The 12,939-nt window shown below is 45.3% G+C and overlaps 10 non-coding genes across 10 annotated transcripts; all 10 read left to right on the forward strand.

Moving 5' to 3' along the window:
- The first annotated feature begins 692 nt into the window (after window positions 1–692).
- LOC141237016 (U2 spliceosomal RNA) lies at window positions 693–883 on the forward strand. Its single transcript, XR_012302583.1, has one exon. It is a non-coding gene; the product is annotated as a U2 spliceosomal RNA (small nuclear RNA).
- Window positions 884–2,004: 1,121 nt separating this feature from the next.
- Window positions 2,005–2,195, forward strand: LOC141237017 (U2 spliceosomal RNA). The gene has a single exon (XR_012302584.1). It is a non-coding gene; the product is annotated as a U2 spliceosomal RNA (small nuclear RNA).
- A 1,121-nt stretch (window positions 2,196–3,316) lies between these two features.
- On the forward strand, window positions 3,317–3,507 carry LOC141237018 (U2 spliceosomal RNA). The gene has a single exon (XR_012302585.1). It is a non-coding gene; the product is annotated as a U2 spliceosomal RNA (small nuclear RNA).
- Window positions 3,508–4,631: 1,124 nt separating this feature from the next.
- On the forward strand, window positions 4,632–4,821 carry LOC141237364 (U2 spliceosomal RNA). The gene has a single exon (XR_012302919.1). It is a non-coding gene; the product is annotated as a U2 spliceosomal RNA (small nuclear RNA).
- A 1,123-nt stretch (window positions 4,822–5,944) lies between these two features.
- On the forward strand, window positions 5,945–6,135 carry LOC141237317 (U2 spliceosomal RNA). The gene has a single exon (XR_012302873.1). It is a non-coding gene; the product is annotated as a U2 spliceosomal RNA (small nuclear RNA).
- Window positions 6,136–7,257: 1,122 nt separating this feature from the next.
- LOC141237019 (U2 spliceosomal RNA) lies at window positions 7,258–7,448 on the forward strand. The gene has a single exon (XR_012302586.1). It is a non-coding gene; the product is annotated as a U2 spliceosomal RNA (small nuclear RNA).
- A 1,134-nt stretch (window positions 7,449–8,582) lies between these two features.
- On the forward strand, window positions 8,583–8,773 carry LOC141237268 (U2 spliceosomal RNA). Its single transcript, XR_012302824.1, has one exon. It is a non-coding gene; the product is annotated as a U2 spliceosomal RNA (small nuclear RNA).
- Window positions 8,774–9,902: 1,129 nt separating this feature from the next.
- On the forward strand, window positions 9,903–10,093 carry LOC141237228 (U2 spliceosomal RNA). The gene has a single exon (XR_012302786.1). It is a non-coding gene; the product is annotated as a U2 spliceosomal RNA (small nuclear RNA).
- Window positions 10,094–11,215: 1,122 nt separating this feature from the next.
- Window positions 11,216–11,406, forward strand: LOC141237021 (U2 spliceosomal RNA). Its single transcript, XR_012302588.1, has one exon. It is a non-coding gene; the product is annotated as a U2 spliceosomal RNA (small nuclear RNA).
- A 1,121-nt stretch (window positions 11,407–12,527) lies between these two features.
- On the forward strand, window positions 12,528–12,718 carry LOC141237022 (U2 spliceosomal RNA). The gene has a single exon (XR_012302589.1). It is a non-coding gene; the product is annotated as a U2 spliceosomal RNA (small nuclear RNA).
- Window positions 12,719–12,939: the final 221 nt, after the last annotated feature.

Genomic DNA, 12,939 nt, shown 5'->3' on the forward strand with positions numbered 1-12,939 from the left:
GCTGGTTACTCTGCTGCGCTTAAAATTTCTTTTTTGGTTTGCTACAATGCCTTTTCTGAAACGTTGTCTCCCTCTGCTGGAACACTGACTTCTTTCATTTAATGCCTGCAGACTATAAAAGAGAAACCAACCCAAAAAGTTTGGTTGATTAGTCTGTGGCATTATTTTAAACTGTTGCTTATGGCGGTCTCTGTGAGCTTCTCAGTGACATTCAGCCATCCAGGTATCCCGCCTGCAGTAGACGGAATGTGGCAATGGAACGCTGGCTGCGCGTGTCATAATAGGCTCTGAGCCTTTATATACCTGCGCACAGCAGCAGCCACGTTCAGTCTGCTGCTGGACAGCCAGCAGCAGCAGCAGCAGGAGAGGTAATTAATCAGCAACCCTCCTGCTAAGGGTAGACAGCTGCTCGTTCCACCCCCCCCCCCCCCCGCCTTAATTGGTTCTCCTCCCTTCCAACGGTGTTGAGGCGGGTGGGAACAGCCGGGGGTTGAGGGTACTGTGCTAAAAGAGGTGGAGTTATGCAGATCTAAAACGCGTGGATTGCAGCAGCAGCAAGCCGAAAAGTGCAGGCATGTGAGGGATCTAGAGGTTGACAGCATGTCTTCTTAACGGGAGTCCAGGTGGCCATCTCCACAAATGGACTTTTCAGAATCCTTGGGTGGCACCGTAGTCGGAAACCAATTCTGGTTATCGCTTCTCGGCCTTTTGGCTAAGATCAAGTGTAGTATCTGTTCTTATCAGTTTAATATCTGATACGTCCCCTATCTGGGGACCATATATTAAATGGATTTTTAGAACAGGGAGATGGAAAAAGAGCTTGCTCTGTCCACTCCACGCATTGACCTGGTATTGCAGTATCTCCAGGACCGGTGCACCCCTTCTTTAATGCAGTTTCTAAAATCAGAAAGAATTGAATTCAATGCTTTTTGTTCATTTTGCTTGTTTGTCGGATTTTGGGATGGACTCTTTGGCTTTGCTTTTCTTCTCCTCATTGGATTTTTCATGTTAAAAGTTGCAGAAGCCAGATGACAAGCTCATTTTGGTTCAACTTCAGCAACTGTGCATTGCATTGCCATGTAATGTAATGTAATGCAATGCTATCTATCTAGCTCTCCCTCTATACTTCCTTTTGGATAAACAGACATATTAGGCAAGCATTTTGGAGCTTTCACCTAAATAACTACAGGTGGTGAGATAAGCTGCACAATATAATTGACCTTTCAGTATATTGTTGCACACACACCATCTATTTAGCAAATGCCCTTGTTATCAACAGCAGCCTTTTAAACTCACCTGAGCTAACAGGTATGTGAGCTGGTTACTCTGCTGCGCTTAAAATTTCTTTTTTGGTTTGCTACAATGCCTTTTCTGAAACGTTGTCTCCCTCTGCTGGAACACTGACTTCTTTCATTTAATGCCTGCAGACTATAAAAGAGAAACCAACCCAAAAAGTTTGGTTGATTAGTCTGTGGCATTCTTTTAAACTGTTGCTTATGGCGGTCTCTGTGAGCTTCTCAGTGACATTCAGCCATCCAGGTATCCCGCCTGCAGTAGACGGAATGTGGCAATGGAACGCTGGCTGCGCGTGTCATAATAGGCTCTGAGCCTTTATATACCTGCGCACAGCAGCAGCCACCTTCAGTCTGCTGCTGGACAGCCAGCAGCAGCAGCAGCAGGAGAGGTAATTAATCAGCAACCCTCCTGCTAAGGGTAGACAGCTGCTCGTTTCACCTCCCCCCCCGCCTTAATTGGTTCTCCTCCCTTCCAACGGTGTTGAGGCGGGTGGGAACAGCCGGGGGTTGAGGGTACTGTGCTAAAAGAGGTGGAGTTATGCAGATCTAAAACGCGTGGATTGCAGCAGCAGCAAGCCGAAAAGTGCAGGCATGTGAGGGATCTAGAGGTTGACAGCATGTCTTCTTAACGGGAGTCCAGGTGGCCATCTCCACAAATGGACTTTTCAGAATCCTTGGGTGGCACCGTAGTCGGAAACCAATTCTGGTTATCGCTTCTCGGCCTTTTGGCTAAGATCAAGTGTAGTATCTGTTCTTATCAGTTTAATATCTGATACGTCCCCTATCTGGGGACCATATATTAAATGGATTTTTAGAACAGGGAGATGGAAAAAGAGCTTGCTCTGTCCACTCCACGCATTGACCTGGTATTGCAGTATCTCCAGGACCGGTGCACCCCTTCTTTAATGCAGTTTCTAAAATCAGAAAGAATTGAATTCAATGCTTTTTGTTCATTTTGCTTGTTTGTCGGATTTTGGGATGGACTCTTTGGCTTTGCTTTTCTTCTCCTCATTGGATTTTTCATGTTAAAAGTTGCAGAAGCCAGATGACAAGCTCATTTTGGTTCAACTTCAGCAACTGTGCATTGCATTGCCATGTAATGTAATGTAATGCAATGCTATCTATCTAGCTCTCCCTCTATACTTCCTTTTGGATAAACAGACATATTAGGCAAGCATTTTGGAGCTTTCACCTAAATAACTACAGGTGGTGAGATAAGCTGCACAATATAATTGACCTTTCAGTATATTGTTGCACACACACCATCTATTTAGCAAATGCCCTTGTTATCAACAGCAGCCTTTTAAACTCACCTGAGCTAACAGGTATGTGAGCTGGTTACTCTGCTGCGCTTAAAATTTCTTTTTTGGTTTGCTACAATGCCTTTTCTGAAACGTTGTCTCCCTCTGCTGGAACACTGACTTCTTTCATTTAATGCCTGCAGACTATAAAAGAGAAACCAACCCAAAAAGTTTGGTTGATTAGTCTGTGGCATTCTTTTAAACTGTTGCTTATGGCGGTCTCTGTGAGCTTCTCAGTGACATTCAGCCATCCAGGTATCCCGCCTGCAGTAGACGGAATGTGGCAATGGAACGCTGGCTGCGCGTGTCATAATAGGCTCTGAGCCTTTATATACCTGCGCACAGCAGCAGCCACCTTCAGTCTGCTGCTGGACAGCCAGCAGCAGCAGCAGCAGGAGAGGTAATTAATCAGCAACCCTCCTGCTAAGGGTAGACAGCTGCTCGTTCCACCCCCCCCCCCGCCTTAATTGGTTCTCCTCCCTTCCAACGGTGTTGAGGCGGGTGGGAACAGCCGGGGGTTGAGGGTACTGTGCTAAAAGAGGTGGAGTTATGCAGATCTAAAACGCGTGGATTGCAGCAGCAGCAAGCCGAAAAGTGCAGGCATGTGAGGGATCTAGAGGTTGACAGCATGTCTTCTTAACGGGAGTCCAGGTGGCCATCTCCACAAATGGACTTTTCAGAATCCTTGGGTGGCACCGTAGTCGGAAACCAATTCTGGTTATCGCTTCTCGGCCTTTTGGCTAAGATCAAGTGTAGTATCTGTTCTTATCAGTTTAATATCTGATACGTCCCCTATCTGGGGACCATATATTAAATGGATTTTTAGAACAGGGAGATGGAAAAAGAGCTTGCTCTGTCCACTCCACGCATTGACCTGGTATTGCAGTATCTCCAGGACCGGTGCACCCCTTCTTTAATGCAGTTTCTAAAATCAGAAAGAATTGAATTCAATGCTTTTTGTTCATTTTGCTTGTTTGTCGGATTTTGGGATGGACTCTTTGGCTTTGCTTTTCTTCTCCTCATTGGATTTTTCATGTTAAAAGTTGCAGAAGCCAGATGACAAGCTCATTTTGGTTCAACTTCAGCAACTGTGCATTGCATTGCCATGTAATGTAATGTAATGCAATGCTATCTATCTAGCTCTCCCTCTATACTTCCTTTTGGATAAACAGACATATTAGGCAAGCATTTTGGAGCTTTCACCTAAATAACTACAGGTGGTGAGATAAGCTGCACAATATAATTGACCTTTCAGTATATTGTTGCACACACACCATCTATTTAGCAAATGCCCTTGTTATCAACAGCAGCCTTTTAAACTCACCTGAGCTAACAGGTATGTGAGCTGGTTACTCTAGTGCGCTTAAAATTTCTTTTTTGGTTTGCTACAATGCCTTTTCTGAAACGTTGTCTCCCTCTGCTGGAACACTGACTTCTTTCATTTAATGCCTGCAGACTATAAAAGAGAAACCAACCCAAAAAGTTTGGTTGATTAGTCTGTGGCATTCTTTTAAACTGTTGCTTATGGCGGTCTCTGTGAGCTTCTCAGTGACATTCAGCCATCCAGGTATCCCGCCTGCAGTAGACGGAATGTGGCAATGGAACGCTGGCTGCGCGTGTCATAATAGGCTCTGAGCCTTTATATACCTGCGCACAGCAGCAGCCACCTTCAGTCTGCTGCTGGACAGCCAGCAGCAGCAGCAGCAGGAGAGGTAATTAATCAGCAACCCTCCTGCTAAGGGTAGACAGCTGCTCGTTCCACCCCCCCCCCCCCCGCCTTAATTGGTTCTCCTCCCTTCCAACGGTGTTGAGGCGGGTGGGAACAGCCGGGGGTTGAGGGTACTGTGCTAAAAGAGGTGGAGTTATGCAGATCTAAAACGCGTGGATTGCAGCAGCAGCATGCCGAAAAGTGCAGGCATGTGAGGGATCTAGAGGTTGACAGCATGTCTTCTTAACGGGAGTCCAGGTGGCCATCTCCACAAATGGACTTTTCAGAATCCTTGGGTGGCACCGTAGTCGGAAACCAATTCTGGTTATCGCTTCTCGGCCTTTTGGCTAAGATCAAGTGTAGTATCTGTTCTTATCAGTTTAATATCTGATACGCCCCTATCTGGGGACCATATATTAAATGGATTTTTAGAACAGGGAGATGGAAAAAGAGCTTGCTCTGTCCACTCCACGCATTGACCTGGTATTGCAGTATCTCCAGGACCGGTGCACCCCTTCTTTAATGCAGTTTCTAAAATCAGAAAGAATTGAATTCAATGCTTTTTGTTCATTTTGCTTGTTTGTCGGATTTTGGGATGGACTCTTTGGCTTTGCTTTTCTTCTCCTCATTGGATTTTTCATGTTAAAAGTTGCAGAAGCCAGATGACAAGCTCATTTTGGTTCAACTTCAGCAACTGTGCATTGCATTGCCATGTAATGTAATGTAATGCAATGCTATCTATCTAGCTCTCCCTCTATACTTCCTTTTGGATAAACAGACATATTAGGCAAGCATTTTGGAGCTTTCACCTAAATAACTACAGGTGGTGAGATAAGCTGCACAATATAATTGACCTTTCAGTATATTGTTGCACACACACCATCTATTTAGCAAATGCCCTTGTTATCAACAGCAGCCTTTTAAACTCACCTGAGCTAACAGGTATGTGAGCTGGTTACTCTGCTGCGCTTAAAATTTCTTTTTTGGTTTGCTACAATGCCTTTTCTGAAACGTTGTCTCCCTCTGCTGGAACACTGACTTCTTTCATTTAATGCCTGCAGACTATAAAAGAGAAACCAACCCAAAAAGTTTGGTTGATTAGTCTGTGGCATTCTTTTAAACTGTTGCTTATGGCGGTCTCTGTGAGCTTCTCAGTGACATTCAGCCATCCAGGTATCCCGCCTGCAGTAGACGGAATGTGGCAATGGAACGCTGGCTGCGCGTGTCATAATAGGCTCTGAGCCTTTATATACCTGCGCACAGCAGCAGCCACCTTCAGTCTGCTGCTGGACAGCCAGCAGCAGCAGCAGCAGGAGAGGTAATTAATCAGCAACCCTCCTGCTAAGGGTAGACAGCTGCTCGTTCCACCCCCCCCCCCCCGCCTTAATTGGTTCTCCTCCCTTCCAACGGTGTTGAGGCGGGTGGGAACAGCCGGGGGTTGAGGGTACTGTGCTAAAAGAGGTGGAGTTATGCAGATCTAAAACGCGTGGATTGCAGCAGCAGCAAGCCGAAAAGTGCAGGCATGTGAGGGATCTAGAGGTTGACAGCATGTCTTCTTAACGGGAGTCCAGGTGGCCATCTCCACAAATGGACTTTTCAGAATCCTTGGGTGGCACCGTAGTCGGAAACCAATTCTGGTTATCGCTTCTCGGCCTTTTGGCTAAGATCAAGTGTAGTATCTGTTCTTATCAGTTTAATATCTGATACGTCCCCTATCTGGGGACCATATATTAAATGGATTTTTAGAACAGGGAGATGGAAAAAGAGCTTGCTCTGTCCACTCCACGCATTGACCTGGTATTGCAGTATCTCCAGGACCGGTACACCCCTTCTTTAATGCAGTTTCTAAAATCAGAAAGAATTGAATTCAATGCTTTTTGTTCATTTTGCTTGTTTGTCGGATTTTGGGATGGACTCTTTGGCTTTGCTTTTCTTCTCCTCATTGGATTTTTCATGTTAAAAGTTGCAGAAGCCAGATGACAAGCTCATTTTGGTTCAACTTCAGCAACTGTGCATTGCATTGCCATGTAATGTAATGTAATGCAATGTTATCTATCTAGCTCTCCCTCTATACCTCCTTTTGGATAAACAGACATATTAGGCAAGCATTTTGGAGCTTTCACCTAAATAACTACAGGTGGTGAGATAAGCTGCACAATATAATTGACCTTTCAGTATATTGTTGCACACACACCATCTATTTAGCAAATGCCCTTGTTATCAACAGCAGCCTTTTAAACTCACCTGAGCTAACAGGTATGTGAGCTGGTTACTCTGCTGCGCTTAAAATTTCTTTTTTGGTTTGCTACAATGCCTTTTCTGAAACGTTGTCTCCCTCTGCTGGAACACTGACTTCTTTCATTTAATGCCTGCAGACTATAAAAGAGAAACCAACCCAAAAAGTTTGGTTGATTAGTCTGTGGCATTCTTTTAAACTGTTGCTTATGGCGGTCTCTGTGAGCTTCTCAGTGACATTCAGCCATCCAGGTATCCCGCCTGCAGTAGACGGAATGTGGCAATGGAACGCTGGCTGCGCGTGTCATAATAGGCTCTGAGCCTTTATATACCTGCGCACAGCAGCAGCCACCTTCAGTCTGCTGCTGGACAGCCAGCAGCAGCAGCAGCAGTAGAGGTAATTAATCAGCAACCCTCCTGCTAAGGGTAGACAGCTGCTCGTTCCACCCCCCCCCCACGCCTTAATTGGTTCTCCTCCCTTCCAACGGTGTTGAGGCGGGTGGGAACAGCCGGGGGTTGAGGGTACTGTGCTAAAAGAGGTGGAGTTATGCAGATCTAAAACGCGTGGATTGCAGCAGCAGCAAGCCGAAAAGTGCAGGCATGTGAGGGATCTAGAGGTTGACAGCATGTCTTCTTAACGGGAGTCCAGGTGGCCATCTCCACAAATGGACTTTTCAGAATCCTTGGGTGGCACCGTAGTCGGAAACCAATTCTGGTTATCGCTTCTCGGCCTTTTGGCTAAGATCAAGTGTAGTATCTGTTCTTATCAGTTTAATATCTGATACGTCCCCTATCTGGGGACCATATATTAAATGGATTTTTAGAACAGGGAGATGGAAAAAGAGCTTGCTCTGTCCACTCCACGCATTGACCTGGTATTGCAGTATCTCCAGGACCGGTGCACCCCTTCTTTAATGCAGTTTCTAAAATCAGAAAGAATTGAATTCAATGCTTTTTGTTCATTTTGCTTGTTTGTCGGATTTTGGGATGGACTCTTTGGCTTTGCTTTTCTTCTCCTCATTGGATTTTTCATGTTAAAAGTTGCAGAAGCCAGATGACAAGCTCATTTTGGTTCAACTTCAGCAACTGTGCATTGCATTGCCATGTAATGTAATGTAATGCAATGCTATCTATCTAGCTCTCCCTCTATACTTCCTTTTGGATAAACAGACATATTAGGCAAGCATTTTGGAGCTTTCACCTAAATAACTACAGGTGGTGAGATAAGCTGCACAATATAATTGACCTTTCAGTATATTGTTGCACACACACCATCTATTTAGCAAATGCCCTTGTTATCAACAGCAGCCTTTTAAACTCACCTGAGCTAACAGGTATGTGAGCTGGTTACTCTGCTGCGCTTAAAATTTCTTTTTTGGTTTGCTACAATGCCTTTTCTGAAACGTTGTCTCCCTCTGCTGGAACACTGACTTCTTTCATTTAATGCCTGCAGACTATAAAAGAGAAACCAACCCAAAAAGTTTGGTTGATTAGTCTGTGGCATTCTTTTAAACTGTTGCTTATGGCGGTCTCTGTGAGCTTCTCAGTGACATTCAGCCATCCAGGTATCCCGCCTGCAGTAGACGGAATGTGGCAATGGAACGCTGGCTGCGCGTGTCATAATAGGCTCTGAGCCTTTATATACCTGCGCACAGCAGCAGCCACCTTCAGTCTGCTGCTGGACAGCCAGCAGCAGCAGCAGCAGCAGGAGAGGTAATTAATCAGCAACCCTCCTGCTAAGGGTAGACAGCTGCTCGTTCCACCCCCCACCCCCCCCCACCCCGTCTTAATTGGTTCTCCTCCCTTCTAACGGTGTTGAGGCGGGTGGGAACAGCCGGGGGTTGAGGGTACTGTGCTAAAAGAGGTGGAGTTATGCAGATCTAAAACGCGTGGATTGCAGCAGCAGCAAGCCGAAAAGTGCAGGCATGTGAGGGATCTAGAGGTTGACAGCATGTCTTCTTAACGGGAGTCCAGGTGGCCATCTCCACAAATGGACTTTTCAGAATCCTTGGGTGGCACCGTAGTCGGAAACCAATTCTGGTTATCGCTTCTCGGCCTTTTGGCTAAGATCAAGTGTAGTATCTGTTCTTATCAGTTTAATATCTGATACGTCCCCTATCTGGGGACCATATATTAAATGGATTTTTAGAACAGGGAGATGGAAAAAGAGCTTGCTCTGTCCACTCCATGCATTGACCTGGTACTGCAGTATCTCCAGGACCGGTGCACCCCTTCTTTAATGCAGTTTCTAAAATCAGAAAGAATTGAATTCAATGCTTTTTGTTCATTTTGCTTGTTTGTCGGATTTTGGGATGGACTCTTTGGCTTTGCTTTTCTTCTCCTCATTGGATTTTTCATGTTAAAAGTTGCAGAAGCCAGATGACAAGCTCATTTTGGTTCAACTTCAGCAACTGTGCATTGCATTGCCATGTAATGTAATGTAATGCAATGCTATCTATCTAGCTCTCCCTCTATACTTCCTTTTGGATAAACAGACATATTAGGCAAGCATTTTGGAGCTTTCACCTAAATAACTACAGGTGGTGAGATAAGCTGCACAATATAATTGACCTTTCAGTATATTGTTGCACACACACCATCTATTTAGCAAATGCCCTTGTTATCAACAGCAGCCTTTTAAACTCACCTGAGCTAACAGGTATGTGAGCTGGTTACTCTGCTGCGCTTAAAATTTCTTTTTTGGTTTGCTACAATGCCTTTTCTGAAACGTTGTCTCCCTCTGCTGGAACACTGACTTCTTTCATTTAATGCCTGCAGACTATAAAAGAGAAACCAACCCAAAAAGTTTGGTTGATTAGTCTGTGGCATTCTTTTTTCTTTTAAACTGTTGCTTATGGCGGTCTCTGTGAGCTTCTCAGTGACATTCAGCCATCCAGGTATCCCGCCTGCAGTAGACGGAATGTGGCAATGGAACGCTGGCTGCGCGTGTCATAATAGGCTCTGAGCCTTTATATACCTGCGCACAGCAGCAGCCACCTTCAGTCTGCTGCTGGACAGCCAGCAGCAGCAGCAGCAGGAGAGGTAATTAATCAGCAACCCTCCTGCTAAGGGTAGACAGCTGCTCGTTCCACCCCCCCCCCCCGCCTTAATTGGTTCTCCTCCCTTCCAACGGTGTTGAGGCGGGTGGGAACAGCCGGGGGTTGAGGGTACTGTGCTAAAAGAGGTGGAGTTATGCAGATCTAAAACGCGTGGATTGCAGCAGCAGCAAGCCGAAAAGTGCAGGCATGTGAGGGATCTAGAGGTTGACAGCATGTCTTCTTAACGGGAGTCCAGGTGGCCATCTCCACAAATGGACTTTTCAGAATCCTTGGGTGGCACCGTAGTCGGAAACCAATTCTGGTTATCGCTTCTTGGCCTTTTGGCTAAGATCAAGTGTAGTATCTGTTCTTATCAGTTTAATATCTGATACGTCCCCTATCTGGGGACCATATATTAAATGGATTTTTAGAACAGGGAGATGGAAAAAGAGCTTGCTCTGTCCACTCCACGCATTGACCTGGTATTGCAGTATCTCCAGGACCGGTGCACCCCTTCTTTAATGCAGTTTCTAAAATCAGAAAGAATTGAATTCAATGCTTTTTGTTCATTTTGCTTGTTTGTCGGATTTTGGGATGGACTCTTTGGCTTTGCTTTTCTTCTCCTCATTGGATTTTTCATGTTAAAAGTTGCAGAAGCCAGATGACAAGCTCATTTTGGTTCAACTTCAGCAACTGTGCATTGCATTGCCATATAATGTAATGTAATGCAATGCTATCTATCTAGCTCTCCCTCTATACTTCCTTTTGGATAAACAGACATATTAGGCAAGCATTTTGGAGCTTTCACCTAAATAACTACAGGTGGTGAGATAAGCTGCACAATATAATTGACCTTTCAGTATATTGTTGCACACACACCATCTATTTAGCAAATGCCCTTGTTATCAACAGCAGCCTTTTAAACTCACCTGAGCTAACAGGTATGTGAGCTGGTTACTCTGCTGCGCTTAAAATTTCTTTTTTGGTTTGCTACAATGCCTTTTCTGAAACGTTGTCTCCCTCTGCTGGAACACTGACTTCTTTCATTTAATGCCTGCAGACTATAAAAGAGAAACCAACCCAAAAAGTTTGGTTGATCAGTCTGTGGCATTCTTTTAAACTGTTGCTTATGGCGGTCTCTGTGAGCTTCTCAGTGACATTCAGCCATCCAGGTATCCCGCCTGCAGTAGACGGAATGTGGCAATGGAACGCTGGCTGCGCGTGTCATAATAGGCTCTGAGCCTTTATATACCTGCGCACAGCAGCAGCCACCTTCAGTCTGCTGCTGGACAGCCAGCAGCAGCAGCAGCAGGAGAGGTAATTAATCAGCAACCCTCCTGCTAAGGGTAGACAGCTGCTCGTTCCACCCCCCCCCCCCGCCTTAATTGGTTCTCCTCCCTTCCAACGGTGTTGAGGCGGGTGGGAACAGCCGGGGGTTGAGGGTACTGTGCTAAAAGAGGTGGAGTTATGCAGATCTAAAACGCGTGGATTGCAGCAGCAGCAAGCCGAAAAGTGCAGGCATGTGAGGGATCTAGAGGTTGACAGCATGTCTTCTTAACGGGAGTCCAGGTGGCCATCTCCACAAATGGACTTTTCAGAATCCTTGGGTGGCACCATAGTCGGAAACCAATTCTGGTTATCGCTTCTCGGCCTTTTGGCTAAGATCAAGTGTAGTATCTGTTCTTATCAGTTTAATATCTGATACGTCCCCTATCTGGGGACCATATATTAAATGGATTTTTAGAACAGGGAGATGGAAAAAGAGCTTGCTCTGTCCACTCCACGCATTGACCTGGTATTGCAGTATCTCCAGGACCGGTGCACCCCTTCTTTAATGCAGTTTCTAAAATCAGAAAGAATTGAATTCAATGCTTTTTGTTCATTTTGCTTGTTTGTCGGATTTTGGGATGGACTCTTTGGCTTTGCTTTTCTTCTCCTCATTGGATTTTTCATGTTAAAAGTTGCAGAAGCCAGATGACAAGCTCATTTTGGTTCAACTTCAGCAACTGTGCATTGCATTGCCATGTAATGTAATGTAATGCAATGCTATCTATCTAGCTCTCCCTCTATACTTCCTTTTGGATAAACAGACATATTAGGCAAGCATTTTGGAGCTTTCACCTAAATAACTACAGGTGGTGAGATAAGCTGCACAATATAATTGACCTTTCAGTATATTGTTGCACACACACCATCTATTTAGCAAATGCCCTTGTTATCAACAGCAGCCTTTTAAACTCACCTGAGCTAACAGGTATGTGAGCTGGTTACTCTGCTGCGCTTAAAATTTCTTTTTTGGTTTGCTACAATGCCTTTTCTGAAACGTTGTCTCCCTCTGCTGGAACACTGACTTCTTTCATTTAATGCCTGCAGACTATAAAAGAGAAACCAACCCAAAAAGTTTGGTTGATTAGTCTGTGGCATTCTTTTAAACTGTTGCTTATGGCGGTCTCTGTGAGCTTCTCAGTGACATTCAGCCATCCAGGTATCCCGCCTGCAGTAGACGGAATGGGGCAATGGAACGCTGGCTGCGCGTGTCATAATAGGCTCTGAGCCTTTATATACCTGCGCACAGCAGCAGCCACCTTCAGTCTGCTGCTGGACAGCCAGCAGCAGCAGCAGCAGGAGAGGTAATTAATCAGCAACCCTCCTGCTAAGGGTAGACAGCTGCTCGTTCCACCCCCCCCCCCGCCTTAATTGGTTCTCCTCCCTTCCAACGGTGTTGAGGCGGGTGGGAACAGCCGGGGGTTGAGGGTACTGTGCTAAAAGAGGTGGAGTTATGCAGATCTAAAACGCGTGGATTGCAGCAGCAGCAAGCCGAAAAGTGCAGGCATGTGAGGGATCTAGAGGTTGACAGCATGTCTTCTTAACGGGAGTCCAGGTGGCCATCTCCACAAATGGACTTTTCAGAATCCTTGGGTGGCACCGTAGTCGGAAACCAATTCTGGTTATCGCTTCTCGGCCTTTTGGCTAAGATCAAGTGTAGTATCTGTTCTTATCAGTTTAATATCTGATACGTCCCCTATCTGGGGACCATATATTAAATGGATTTTTAGAACAGGGAGATGGAAAAAGAGCTTGCTCTGTCCACTCCACGCATTGACCTGGTATTGCAGTATCTCCAGGACCGGTGCACCCCTTCTTTAATGCAGTTTCTAAAATCAGAAAGAATTGAATTCAATGCTTTTTGTTCATTTTGCTTGTTTGTCGGATTTTGGGATGGACTCTTTGGCTTTGCTTTTCTTCTCCTCATTGGATTTTTCATGTTAAAAGTTGCAGAAGCCAGATGACAAGCTCATTTTGGTTCAACTTCAGCAACTGTGCATTGCATTGCCATGTAATGTAATGTAATGCAATGCTAT

The sequence above is a fragment of the Phyllobates terribilis genome, unplaced genomic scaffold (assembly GCF_046119375.1).
Source record: "Phyllobates terribilis strain yellow unplaced genomic scaffold, ASM4611937v1 Scaffold_729__1_contigs__length_748246, whole genome shotgun sequence".
NCBI lineage: Eukaryota > Metazoa > Chordata > Amphibia > Anura > Dendrobatidae > Phyllobates > Phyllobates terribilis.